This window comes from Lathyrus oleraceus, chromosome 4 (assembly GCF_024323335.1).
Source record: "Lathyrus oleraceus cultivar Zhongwan6 chromosome 4, CAAS_Psat_ZW6_1.0, whole genome shotgun sequence".
In the NCBI taxonomy this organism is placed as follows: Eukaryota; Viridiplantae; Streptophyta; class Magnoliopsida; order Fabales; family Fabaceae; genus Lathyrus; species Lathyrus oleraceus.
In genome coordinates, this window is record NC_066582.1 from 265,215,734 (window position 1) to 265,228,196 (window position 12,463).

Here is a 12,463-nt window from a genome sequence, read left to right on the forward strand (position 1 = left end):
GGACATTCTCAAAACCACTCATGAAGGCACCTCTAGAGTTAAAATGTCTAGACTACAACTGCTCACCTCCAAGTTTGAAAATTTAAGGATGAAAGAAGATGAAAATATACATGAATTTCATATGAGCATTCTTGAAATTGCTAATGCCTCAGGAGCCCTGGGAGAGAAGATGTCAAATGAGAAGCTGGTAAGGAAAATACTCAGGTCACTCCCTAAGAGATTTGTTATGAAAGTGACAGCCATAGAAGAGTCTCAAGACATCTCTAACATGAGAGTTGATGAGTTAATTGGTTCCCTTCAAACATTTGAGATGGGAATGAATGATGGATCTGAAAGGAAAACCAAAAGCATAGCCTTCATATCAAACACATAGGAAGAAAATAGTCAGGATGTTGATGAGGATCTAGCAAATGATGTAGCAATGCTGGGAAGACAGTTCAATAGACTGTTGAAAAAGATGGATGTAAGATCTAAGGCAAATGTCAAGAATATCTCATCTGACATCAGTAAATCCAACAATGATGGAAGAAGAACAAGGGTAGATGATAAGCCCAAAGAAGAAAAAGAAGTACAATGCTATGAATGTTATGGGTATGGACACATCAGAACTGAATGTGGAACCTACCTCAAGAAGCAGAAGATGAGTTTTGCTGCTACTTGGTCTGATGAGAGTGAAACAGAAGAGTCTGCAAATTTGGTGACTGCCTTGACTGGAAGATGGGGTTCTGATGAAGACTCAAGTGATGATGAAGTAACCTTTGAAGAGTTGGCCACTACCTACAAAAAGTTGTGTATCAAAAGTGTAGAGGTATGTAAACAGGTTGAAAGCCAGAAGAAGGTAATTACTTAACTTGAGAATGAGAAGGTAGAACACTTGGAAACCATCTCCAAATTAAAAACAGAAGAAGTGGTTCTGAATTCCAAGCTAGATAAAAGTCAAAGCCAGAAGAAAGTGATAGTACAGCTGGAGAATGAGAAGGCAGAGCATGTAGAAACCATCTCCAAGTTAAAAATTGAGGCTATGTTCTTTAATTATAAACTAGAAGAGATGACCAAGTATGTAAGAATGTTAAATAATGGATCTGACTCCTTAGACAGGATTCTCCAAACTGGACAAATAACAGGAGACAAATCTGGCATTGGGTATAATGGATCTAAGCTCGAATGCAGTTACACTGGTTGCAAACCAAAATCCAAACCTAAGTGCAGCCACATTAAAAGCAAACCTGAGATGTCACATCATATGTCACAACATCAGAAGGAAAGACAGCAGAAAGGGAAACATCAAAGATGGAGATGCTATTACTGTGGAAAATTTGGCTACCTGAAGCCCTTCTACTATAAGTTGTATGGTTATCCTAGCCCTGTTCATCATCAGACTCATTATCAACCAAGACTCAGACAACACAGGCCTATCAACAAGAAGCAATGGGTTCCTAAGACAAATGTTACAAGTCTAATAGCCCACACTCCCTTCAGAGGTTCAGCCAAAGAAGATTGGTACTTTGATAGTGGGTGCTCCAGACACATGACTGGAAACAAAGACCTGCTAACTGGCCTTCATCCTCATGCCATAGGCTATGTAACCTTGGTGATGGGTCAAAGGGTGAAATCAAAGGGATAGGAAAGCTTGAATGCCCTGGAGTTCCTAAACTTGACAAGGTCCTACTTGTCAAAGGCTTGACTACAAATCTAATAAGCATCAGTCAACTATGTGACCAAGGTCTAAATGTTAACTTCACTAAAACTGAATGTCTAATTACCAACAAAGAAAGTGAAGTAATCATGGAAGGAGTCAGAACCAAAGACAACTGTTACATGTGGAGCTCTCAAATTAGTTACTCCTCAAAATGTACCTCATTCAAAAAGAAAGGGATGAAGATGATCATATCTGCTAGAGGAATTCCCAAATTGAAAGTCTGTGGGAAATGTCAGACAAGGATGTCACACCAGAAACTCAGACTTAACATCACTTCCAAAGGGGAAAAGCTCATGATGGCTCAAATAGATAGGAGGTTAGATAAGATGGTTGAACATGTTGCTAGTCATATACAGTCTGAATTTGGACAGAGTTTTATTGGACTCAGGCTACAATTCAAGCAGATAGAAGGGCCTATGTGTCTATCTCATAGCAAAAGTGCCAAGAACAATGTTGAGAAGATTGGGATGGAGAGTGAAAGGACACCTGCTCCTACACATTTGAAAGATGAAAATGGTGTTTATGTTGAATATATAGCAGATGGAAGTAGTTGTTCTCAACAGGGTTGGTTGAAACTACTGATGATTGCATACAATGTCACACGCGATGTCATGACATTGTACTATGACAACTTGAATGCTACAACTATGTCCAAAAATCCTATTCAGCACAGTTGGACCAGGCACATTAATTTCTGTCATCACTCCATTAGAGAATTTGTGGAAGACAAATTCATAGCTCTAAAGCATGAAATGCAATTAGCTGACAAATTTTCAAGGAGTTTGGATGATAATCAGCTTGAATATGTAAGAGGGAAATTGGGGATTTGGATTATTGTGAAGTTATGGCAATTAATGTGGAGTGGAAAAGGTAATAAAAATATTGTCTGCCCACTTAAAAGAAAGAGCCACATTAATGATGAATCATTACCTAGTATTGGAACTAGTATCTATGCCATTTCCACACGCTACCTAAACACAACCATTTCCATCTTCATCCAACTTCTCAGAAAACCTCTGCTAGGGAAAAGAGAGTTTTTTCAAAAGTTCAACAAAATATCTCAACATCCCTCATCCTCTAGTTCAAAACCCATTCATCATGCAAGGACTCCCTCCATGGAGTTTCTAGATGAAGACGTGTTGGACGTTACTCCTCTTTGTGTGATACCAGGTGACGCCCCAGGCCCTTCTTCCATGGCTGGAAGTAAGCAAGGTAACATTCCTGAAAAATCTCCTCATAAAGATGACATGCACTTTACTGATCGTACCATTAGGAACCTAGTTACTAGGATTCTGAATGAAGGGCGTGCTGTCAAGGGTGTTTCGACCCCTCTGTCCAGAAGGGACCCCTCTTCTAAGGTGGAACCCCAAGCTAAGAAAGATGATGATTCATCTAGATCAGAGAAGGAAGTGGTTGTTGATGGATTATGTTCTCTAGGTAAAACCTTACCTAGTAAGAAACCAGCAACTGTGTCTCATGAAACTGCTGAGAATGTTATTGATCTGGAGGAAGAAAGTTCTGAGGAAGAAGATGACACCTTGGTCCATCTTGTGAAACCAAGTGTAGCAAAGAAACTGAGGACCAGAAAAGGGAAGACTGTGGCTAAAATGAGGACAGCAAGAAGAGTGAAAAAGGTTGCTGGTGTAGGACCCTCCAAATCATGGAGTAAAGTTGAGGTTAGGAAGAGGAAAGTCAGAGAGAGTTCTGACTCTGATGATGATGTCGAAGACGATGTCCCAGACATCTCTCCTGCTAAAAGACAGACTGTCAAGAAGTCTCCAGGCAAAGTTGCAGCTGTGCACTTAGATAACATATCTTTCCATCTAGAAGATGGGGTTGCTAAGTGGAAGTTTATCATTCAAAGGAGGGCTGCTGTTGAAAGGGATCTGGGAAACGAGGCTATAGAGGTGAAGGAAGTCATGGAATTGATTAAGGCTGCTGGACTGATGAAGATTGTGGTTGCTCTGCCCCAATGTTATGAGGGGTTAGTAAAAGAATTTATTGTGAATATCCCTGAGGATATTTCTGAAAAGAGTAGCAAGGAATTCTGCAAGGTTTTTGTAAGAGGTAGATGTGTGAGGTTCTCCCCAACCATAATCAACAAGTTCCTAGGGAGAGGAACCGAAGGAGGTGTGGATTTTGAGGCTACAGACAATGAAGTTTGTAGGACTATTACTGCTGGCCAAGTTAAGAAATGGCCTAGTAGGAATCACCTATCAGCTGGCAAGCTAACTGTCAAATATGCCATCTTACATAAGATTGGTTCAGCCAACTGGGTGCCTACTAATCATATCTCTACCATCTCTATTGGTCTTGGAAAAACCATTTATGCTATTGGAACCAGGATAAACTTTGACTTTGGAAGGTTTATGTTTGATCAAATTCTCAGACATGCCTCCACTAATGCAGTGAAGCTGCCCATTTCCTTTCCATCTATCATCTGTGGAATTATCTTGAGCCAGCAACCAGGCATTCTCAACACAAGTGATATTCCAAGCAGAAGAAAGCCTCCACTATCCATTCACTACAAGCTGTTTGAAGGAAGCCATGTCAATGATGTTGTCATGACATCTACAAGAAAGGAGCATGCCTCTCAAGGTAGCTTGATTGATCAATTAAAGGAAACTTGTAAGGAGATGGATAATGGTATTAGGGTTTCCAAGGCAAGGAAAGAGGCTTTGGAGGCTCTTATTGGTAGCTTAGGGAAGGAAGATATGGAGAAGGCTGGTGAGACCAAGGATTCAGATGCCAATACCTCAAGTGAGAGGTCCAATGCTCAATCTAGTGGCATCTTTGATTCTGAAGGTGAAGATGATGCCTCTTCCTCAGATTAAGTGATAATGGTTCCCCCTGAAATGAAGACCGTGTTGATGACTGGGTTGGTGTGACTGTTGTGTGTGCTGTTATGAAAGTTGGTCCCCCTGCTGTTTTGATGCTGGAGAATTTGTTTTTTTGTTGAAATGTGTGTGTTTTGTGGCAGTCCTTACTGATGCCTTTATGTAATTTTTGGGCTCTTAATGAGTTCCATGGATTTCTAATTATCCCAGCTATCACAACTGTGTATAATTATGGTGTGTATCTCCTAACATTTATGTTTTAACATTTTATATGTTATAACATCTGTTGTGACATTCTCTGCTAGGCTGATTGACATTTATTTTGTCTAATTGGTCACCTTTGGTCAATTTTGACTAAAAAGGGGAGAAGAAATGTTGATGTGGAAGTAGTTAAATATGTGGAGCTAATGTGGAGATGTATGTCCTGGTGTAGCTGAACAAATGAACAGCTATTGAAGGAGATGTGTTTGGTGTAAGACAGAATGCTGCTCTGTTTACAGATGTCAAAGGAGATGTCTGATATGGTGCACAGGTGATGTTGAAGCAGATTTCAGAATGATATTTTGATTGTTACAGGTGTTGTGGTTACAGGTGCTGTTATTATTAAAGGAGATATTTGTAGTGCACAGATTTAGGGGGAGAAGTAGTACCCTTGTGCATTTGTGTGTTTTACTAGTTGCCTCTATAACTAGTAATTCTGTTTGTGTTGCACAGATTTAGGGGGAGAAGAAGTACCCTTGTGCATGTGTGTATTACTAGTAGTTTAGCTAGTAATTGTGTTTGCTTCTGCTGCTGCTTAAACTGTTGTTATGCTGTTTAACTGCTGATGTGTTTTTCCTTGTGAACAAAATGGACAGATATATGTTTTAGCCAAAATTTTCCAAAGGGGGAGTTTGTTGGTTCTAAGTGTTGGCAACAATTTTGGTAAAACAAAGAGTGTTCACAAGATGTTGTTTGTGATGTCTTAACATAAGATATCTGTGTACCTGCTGGAGTTTAAAAACATAATTATGTAGGATTGTTTCAGGATGTCATACACAATGTCATGGCATCTGATATGTTTGTACCTGCTGGATATTATAAATGGAATTATGGAATTATGCAGGATTGTTCCAGGATGTCAGACCCGATGTCATGACATCCTGTACACAGAACATTCAGGGTGAATGTTATGTGTTATGTGATTGCGCATTTAATGGCAATCTATGTATGATTGAAGATCTGATTTGCAGGCGCATTCAATCATTGATTACAACCTGATTTACTTATTTTCCAAGGAGATCTAACCAGCTGTCATGAGAAGATTTAATTGGAAAATAGTTTTAGGGTTTTCAAGATGTCCAAGCCCAGCTGAATGCTTCTATAAATAGGACATGGAAAACCTGATTTGTTACACAACCAATACTTAGCGAAATATTGAGAGAATATAAGGGTTTGTGTCTTGTTTAGTCGTGAGACTTGTAAGCCATCCAATTCATCCATAGATGATTGAATTGGTCTGATTTGTGGGTTGTAAATTGTCACTCTAAGCTTGTAAGCAAGAGTGTGTGTCTACTTGATCAAAGCTGTTAAGCAAGATCAAGTGTGTGTCTACTTGATCAAAGTTGTTAAGCAAGATCAAGTGTGTGTCTACTTGATTGAAACTGTGAAGTAAAATCAAGTGTGTGCTATTGAAAAGTGTTTTCTTTTCACAAGGAATTGTTGTTTAAAATCACAGGTGTGATTGAAGGGAAGTGAGTGGGTTCTCATATCTAAGAGTGCTAAGGTAGAAATTGCACGGGTAGAGATTAAGTGAGAAAGACTGTAACTTGTTGAAGTGTACGAAGAGTCTTTGAACTGATTCTAGTTTAGTGAATTTCCTTCTTGGATTGGTAGCCCCCAGATGTAGGTGAGTTTGACCGAACTGGGTTAATAATTGCTTGTGTCTCTTGCATTACTATTCTTTATCTTTATCTTGTTTGTGTTACTCAGATATTAGTGTAGCGACATTACCTTCGACATCTCATATCTGATACTAGAATTTCAACTTCAAACAATGTCATGGGAAGCTTCTGTCCATCTTGTCTGCTGATGTGGTTGAAGGACTCTTGAGTGTGCTAGTGCAGTTCTATGATCCCCTCTACCATTGTTTCACTTTCCCAGATTTTCAGCTTGTGCCTACCTTGGAGGAGTATTCTCATCTTTTGGGGATACCTGTTTCTAGTAGAGTGCCTTTTAGTGGATTGAAGGAGATTCCCCGATCTAGTATTATTGCTGAAGCTTTTCACTTGAAGAAGTCTGAGATAGAGGTTCATTGGGTGAAGAAAGGAGGGCTATGGGTTGCCATCTGTTTTCCTCATCAAAGAAGCTACTACTTTTGCTCAAGTTGGTAGTATGGACGCTTTTGAAGCTATCTTTGTGTTGGTCCTCTATGGATTAACTTTGTTCCCTAACATTGACGGTTTTGTTGATGTTAACGCCATTAGACTTTTCCTGATTGGGAATCCCGTGACCACTTTGTTGGGTGATATGTACTTCTCTTTGCATCTAAGGAATTCAAAGGGTGGTGGAACGATTGTCTGTTGCATTCCTCTTCTGTACAAGTGGTTTATTTCGCACTTGCCTCAGACGCATGCTTTTGTGGAGAACGAACAATGTCTAAGGTGGTCTCAGAGACTTATGTCTCTCACTAATGATGATATAGTTTGGTATGACCCATCCTTAAGCAGCTTGGAGATTATTGATAGTTGTGGTGAATTCTCTAATGTGCTTCTCATTGGTACACAAGGAGGAATTAACTACAACCCTGCTTTGGCTCGTCGTCAACTTGGGTTCCCCTTGAGAGACAAACCTAATAACATGTTGTTAGAATGTCTTTTCTATCAAGAGGGTAAAGATCCCCAACATTTGAAGCAGAAGATTGTGCATGCTTGCCATAATGTGCATAGGAAAGGAAGATCCGAGCTTGGTCCGTGCAATTGTGTAGCTTTGGAAGCTTACACTCTTTGGGTGAAGAAGAGAGCTATGGAGTTGAAGATTCCTTATCCTTATGAAAGACCTATGTCTATGGTTGTGGTTGAACCATTAAATCTCCCTAACCAAGATGTAGAGGAGTTGGAAGACTCGCTCGCCAAAATGAAGCAAGAGAAGGATATGTGGGAAGAGCATTTCCGTGCTTTGAGAAAGAAGCATGAAGAGTTGCAATTGGAGTCTAAGGACAAAGATGCACTTATCGAGCTACTTGAAGACCAAGTGACGAAAAGACATAGAGAGCCATAGGTTTCATCTTCTAGCATGCCTTAACCTTCTGTTGCTTGGAAGAAGATTGTTGATCAGCTTGTCCTCGAGAAGACTCAAATGAAGGCTTCTTTTGAGACCGAGATCCTTCGCATTCGAAGGAAGTACGCGCGTACAGCCAGATCTTCTGACATTATTGTTCGGGATCCTTAGGATGACTAGTCTCCTTTTCTCTTGTATCTTTTTATTTTGGTTTCTGAAATTGTACTCAGTGTAATCCTTCCAATTTATATAAATAAAAAGAAATTTTTGGTCATATCAAATTGTTCCAATTGCCATTTAAATATTATATATTTTGCAAATGGTACAGTAAGTTCCTTGAAAATAAAAATAATCAATCATTGCATTTCATGCATCATTTGCATAAGCAGGTTTTCGCCAGATGTATGATTGGTGTTCCTTCCGTGCTTTAGCCAAGCTGACTCACCGATACAATACCCGAGCCAATCATCAAAAAATCATGGAACATTTGGAGCAAGAGAACAGAGAGCTGAAGGACGAGATCGCCCGCCTGACTGCCATGCTGGAGTCAGTTCTTGCTGCTCAGAATCAAGCTTCTCCAACACTTGCAACTCCTCCCGCGAGGACTGTTACTTTAGAGGTGACTACCTCTACCATGCCTGCTTCTACCGCCCACTTCGCGCCTAATATGCCTGCTGGACTCCCGTGGGGAATGCCGTCCAACTTTGTGCCCGAAGGCTTTGCACCTACATTTGCTTCCATGCCTGCATCTAGCTCGGTCATGTCCGTGCCACCTCCCGTTATACACACTTTTCCTTGCGTAGAGGATACCATCTATCATTCTGAGCCGTATGAGGGTCCGGATGTTTATGAGAAGATGGACGAGATGAAATATCAGTTTCTTGAGCTGCACAAGGAATTGAAGACGCTGAGAGGTAACGATCTGTTTGGGAAGAGTGCTGTCGAGTTGTGTTTGGTGCCCAATGTCAAGATCCCGGTGAAGTTCAAAGTGCCTGACTTTGAAAAATATAAGGGGAAATCTTGTCCGCTCAGTCATCTTGTAATGTATGCCCGCAAGATGTCTACTCAGACAGATAATGATCAATTACTTATTCACTACTTCCAAGACAGCCTGACTGGTGCTGCACTCCGTTGGTACATGGGATTGGATAATGCAAGCATTCACACTTTTAACGACTTGGTTGACTCAGATACCCTGTGACATGTTGTGTTCCCTGACAGAGTTTCTGCCTTCTCCAGCAAAGTTCGTATTTCCTCAGCAGGGTTGATCTTCAGAGATGATTGATCTTCCCTAGTAGATCTCTTTGGTGTGCCCACCAATCGCTATTCAACTTGCTCCTAGTCAGAGTTTCCTCCTGGTTTCTGAGCAGCTTTTGTTATGTTTCTTCTCTGTAGGGTTATCTCCCATTTTATGGTGTTGACCTAAAATTCCCCACAGATTGGATGTTCTGTCCTCAACAAATCTCCTCCTTCCCCAACTAGGTTTGAACCTTTGGGATGTTGATCTCTTCGTTCTCCAGCATTTTTCTCCATATTTTGTGGATTGACCGAGGATTGTACCGGTGGTTCAAATTCCTTGCAACACCTTTGTATCCTTTTTGATCGTTTTGTCAGCATAACCATCATATATACATATACATATATATTCATATAATTTCATAATTTGCATATTCTGCACCTCCATATTGGATTTGTTTGAGATTCTTATTCTCTGTTATGGCGGTATTTTATCCCCATACCCAAATATGGTGTCTGTCCTCCTTCAATTGTAGAGTGTCAGCCCCTTAAGCAGAAAGAATTTTACCTTTCTCCGTTTCCCCACTGAGTTAATTTCCTCGTGGATGGTTGTTATTCAGTTTCCTCTCCAGTGTATTTTCTCGATGGAATTACTCCCCTTGAGTTATATCCTCATTGGGTTGAGTCTTGATTGACCGTTTTCTTTCTAGCTCTTACCTAGATAGATATTTTGGTCCCCTAAGAGTCTATTACCCAGTAACTGGTCATATTCTTCTTAGTTTGCAGTCTGTTACTTCTTGCCCAATACCCGACAAAAGTACCCATATTTTTCTCCTCAGTAGAGTCCCTCCCCTAGGAAGTATATCCTTGATATGTTCATCCTAACCGGTGATAAATATCTTTCTTTCCCCTGCCTGAGTCTATCCTTGATATGTTCAATTTAACCAGTGACGAATATTGTCACTTTTTTGTTTTCTACCCAGTAACCGGTAGTAGTAAATCCTACTTTTCCCTTGTGCGGAGTCTATCCTTGATATGTTCATCTTAACCGATGACGGGTTTTCTTCTCTTTGTGGTATTCTACCCAGTAAAACGTTAGTTGTAATCCCTTTTTTGTTCCTCAGAGAGTTAATCCTTGATATGTTCATCTTAACCGATGACATGTTTTCTTCTCTTTGTTGTTTTCTACCTAGTAACCGGTAGTTGTAAATCCAACTTTATCCCCTTTTCAGAGTCTATCCTTGATATGTTCATTGTAACACCCCGATAATAATATGATTATTTATTTAAATTAAGTTAATAATATATTTATTAATTTAATTAGATAATTGGATTATTATTATTATTATTATTATTATTTTGGAATTATTGAATTATTATTATTATTGGAATAATAATATAATTTGGAAAATATATAAGTTGGAATAAGTAAAAAGAGTTTCATTTGGAAAATAAGGTTTCACGTGAAACTCAGAGAAGCGGCTGAAAGAGGAAAAGGGCAAGAGGCAGAGCAAGAGGAAGAAGGTTGAAGAAGAGAAGAGCTTGGAGCTCAAAGATTTGCCGGATTAACTCAGGTAAGGGGGGTTTATCGTCGTTTAACGGGTATCATGGGTTAGCATGTAATGGGTAGTGATAAACCGTTGAATTGACCCTAATTGGGATTGTGAATGCTGAAAATGATGTTGGATAAACTGTGTTAAAAACTGTAATTGAATCGATAATGGTGTGTGTCGTAATTTACTGGACGTATAGCTTTTTACGGAATTGGAATCGGAGGTCCGGAAGTCCTCTAACGGCGGAAAATGCGGAGAATTCTGCATTCTGCTTTGTGTTAGCGCAGGAACTGCTGTTTTGTCTGCGTTAACCGGTTAACCCAGGGTGTTAACCGGTTAACACTGTTACGAATTGAGAATTAGTGCTGTTTTGCCTGCGTTAACCGGTTAACCCAGGGCGTTAACCGGTTAACACTGATAAGTTTTGGGCAGTAAGCGTGTTTTGCCTGCGTTAACCGGTTAACCCAGGGCGTTAACCGGTTAATGCTGTTGCAGTATGGAAAAAAATTGTTAATTTAAATGTTGTGTGCCTAATTGGTGGTTGCCTATATCGGTGTGTGATATAGTAGGGATTATTTCCCGCTGTTTTGAGCGGTATAGGTATTAGTAGAGTGTGCTAATACTGTGTTTAATTATTTGACATGATATGATGTGTTGATACATGTGGTGATGATGTATGATGATACGCATAATGCTGTGAATGTATATATTATGCATGTATTTGTGAATGGACTGTTGTATGGCTTAGAGTGTGAGCATATGTCCATTGTGGATTGTTGTTGATGTTGCATTGCTAGATGATTAGCGTGCATAGCATAGCCTTGGGGCTGTAGCTAATTCCCATGGTGAGGAATTAGTGAGTGAATCATTGTGGATTTGTTGTTGATGTTTGCATGCTAGATGATTAGTGTGCATAGCATAGCCTTCGGGGCTGTAGCTAATTCCCATGGTGAGGAATTAGTGAGTGAGTCATTAGATCTCAAATGAGTGGGACTAGTGAGCTTAGTAGCCGTATCTGGATTTGATCGGTGAGCTTGAACTATATGTTCAAGAATAGTCGGTACCGCATGTGTGGAGTCTCATTGCATAAATTATATATGGCGTATAATATGAATGGATGTATTCCAATATTATACGTGTGTGGTGTTGCTAGTGAGTATGAATATGAGTTGTATTGGTGTTGAGTATGATGTTTGAGTTGGTGTGCCGTTACTAAATGTGTGAATACGATTAGGGTGATCAATGTGTTAAATTACTTAACATGACATTATATTCTATAATGCTTATTATATCGATTGAGGAACTCACCCTTACAACTATTTTTCAGGTAACGAGCAATGAGTTGAGTAGAAGCTAATACCTGGAGTCTAGTGTAGTCTCCTTAGTGGGTCATGCTCTGATAGATGTAACATCGGGATGGGATGTTTTGAATATTTTATTGATTGGTGGTGAACCAATTTACATGTAATATGTTACATGTTTTGAATGATAATTTGATCTCTATCCGCTGCGTATTATGTAACTGTTTTATTTGATAAATAAATGAGCATGACAAGCTACTTTGATGAATAGTGTGAAATGTTGTGTGACACCCTTGGATGCATAATTACTCTGATTTATATATGTTGTTATTTTAATTAAATATTTGGGGTATTTTAGAAGGGTGTTACATTAGTGGTATCAGAGCATAGTCGGTCGAGTCGAGTCGTAATTATTCTGTTTCCCTGTACGGGATAGGTGTTGTGTAACCCTATCAGTACTTATTGTTTGGCTTGTTGGGTTTTCAGAATAGAGATGGCTGGAAGAGGTAGAGATGATGCTGCGATTGCTGAGGCTCTGGGTATGCTAGCTGGAGTACTTGGAGGGAATCCGAATGTTGT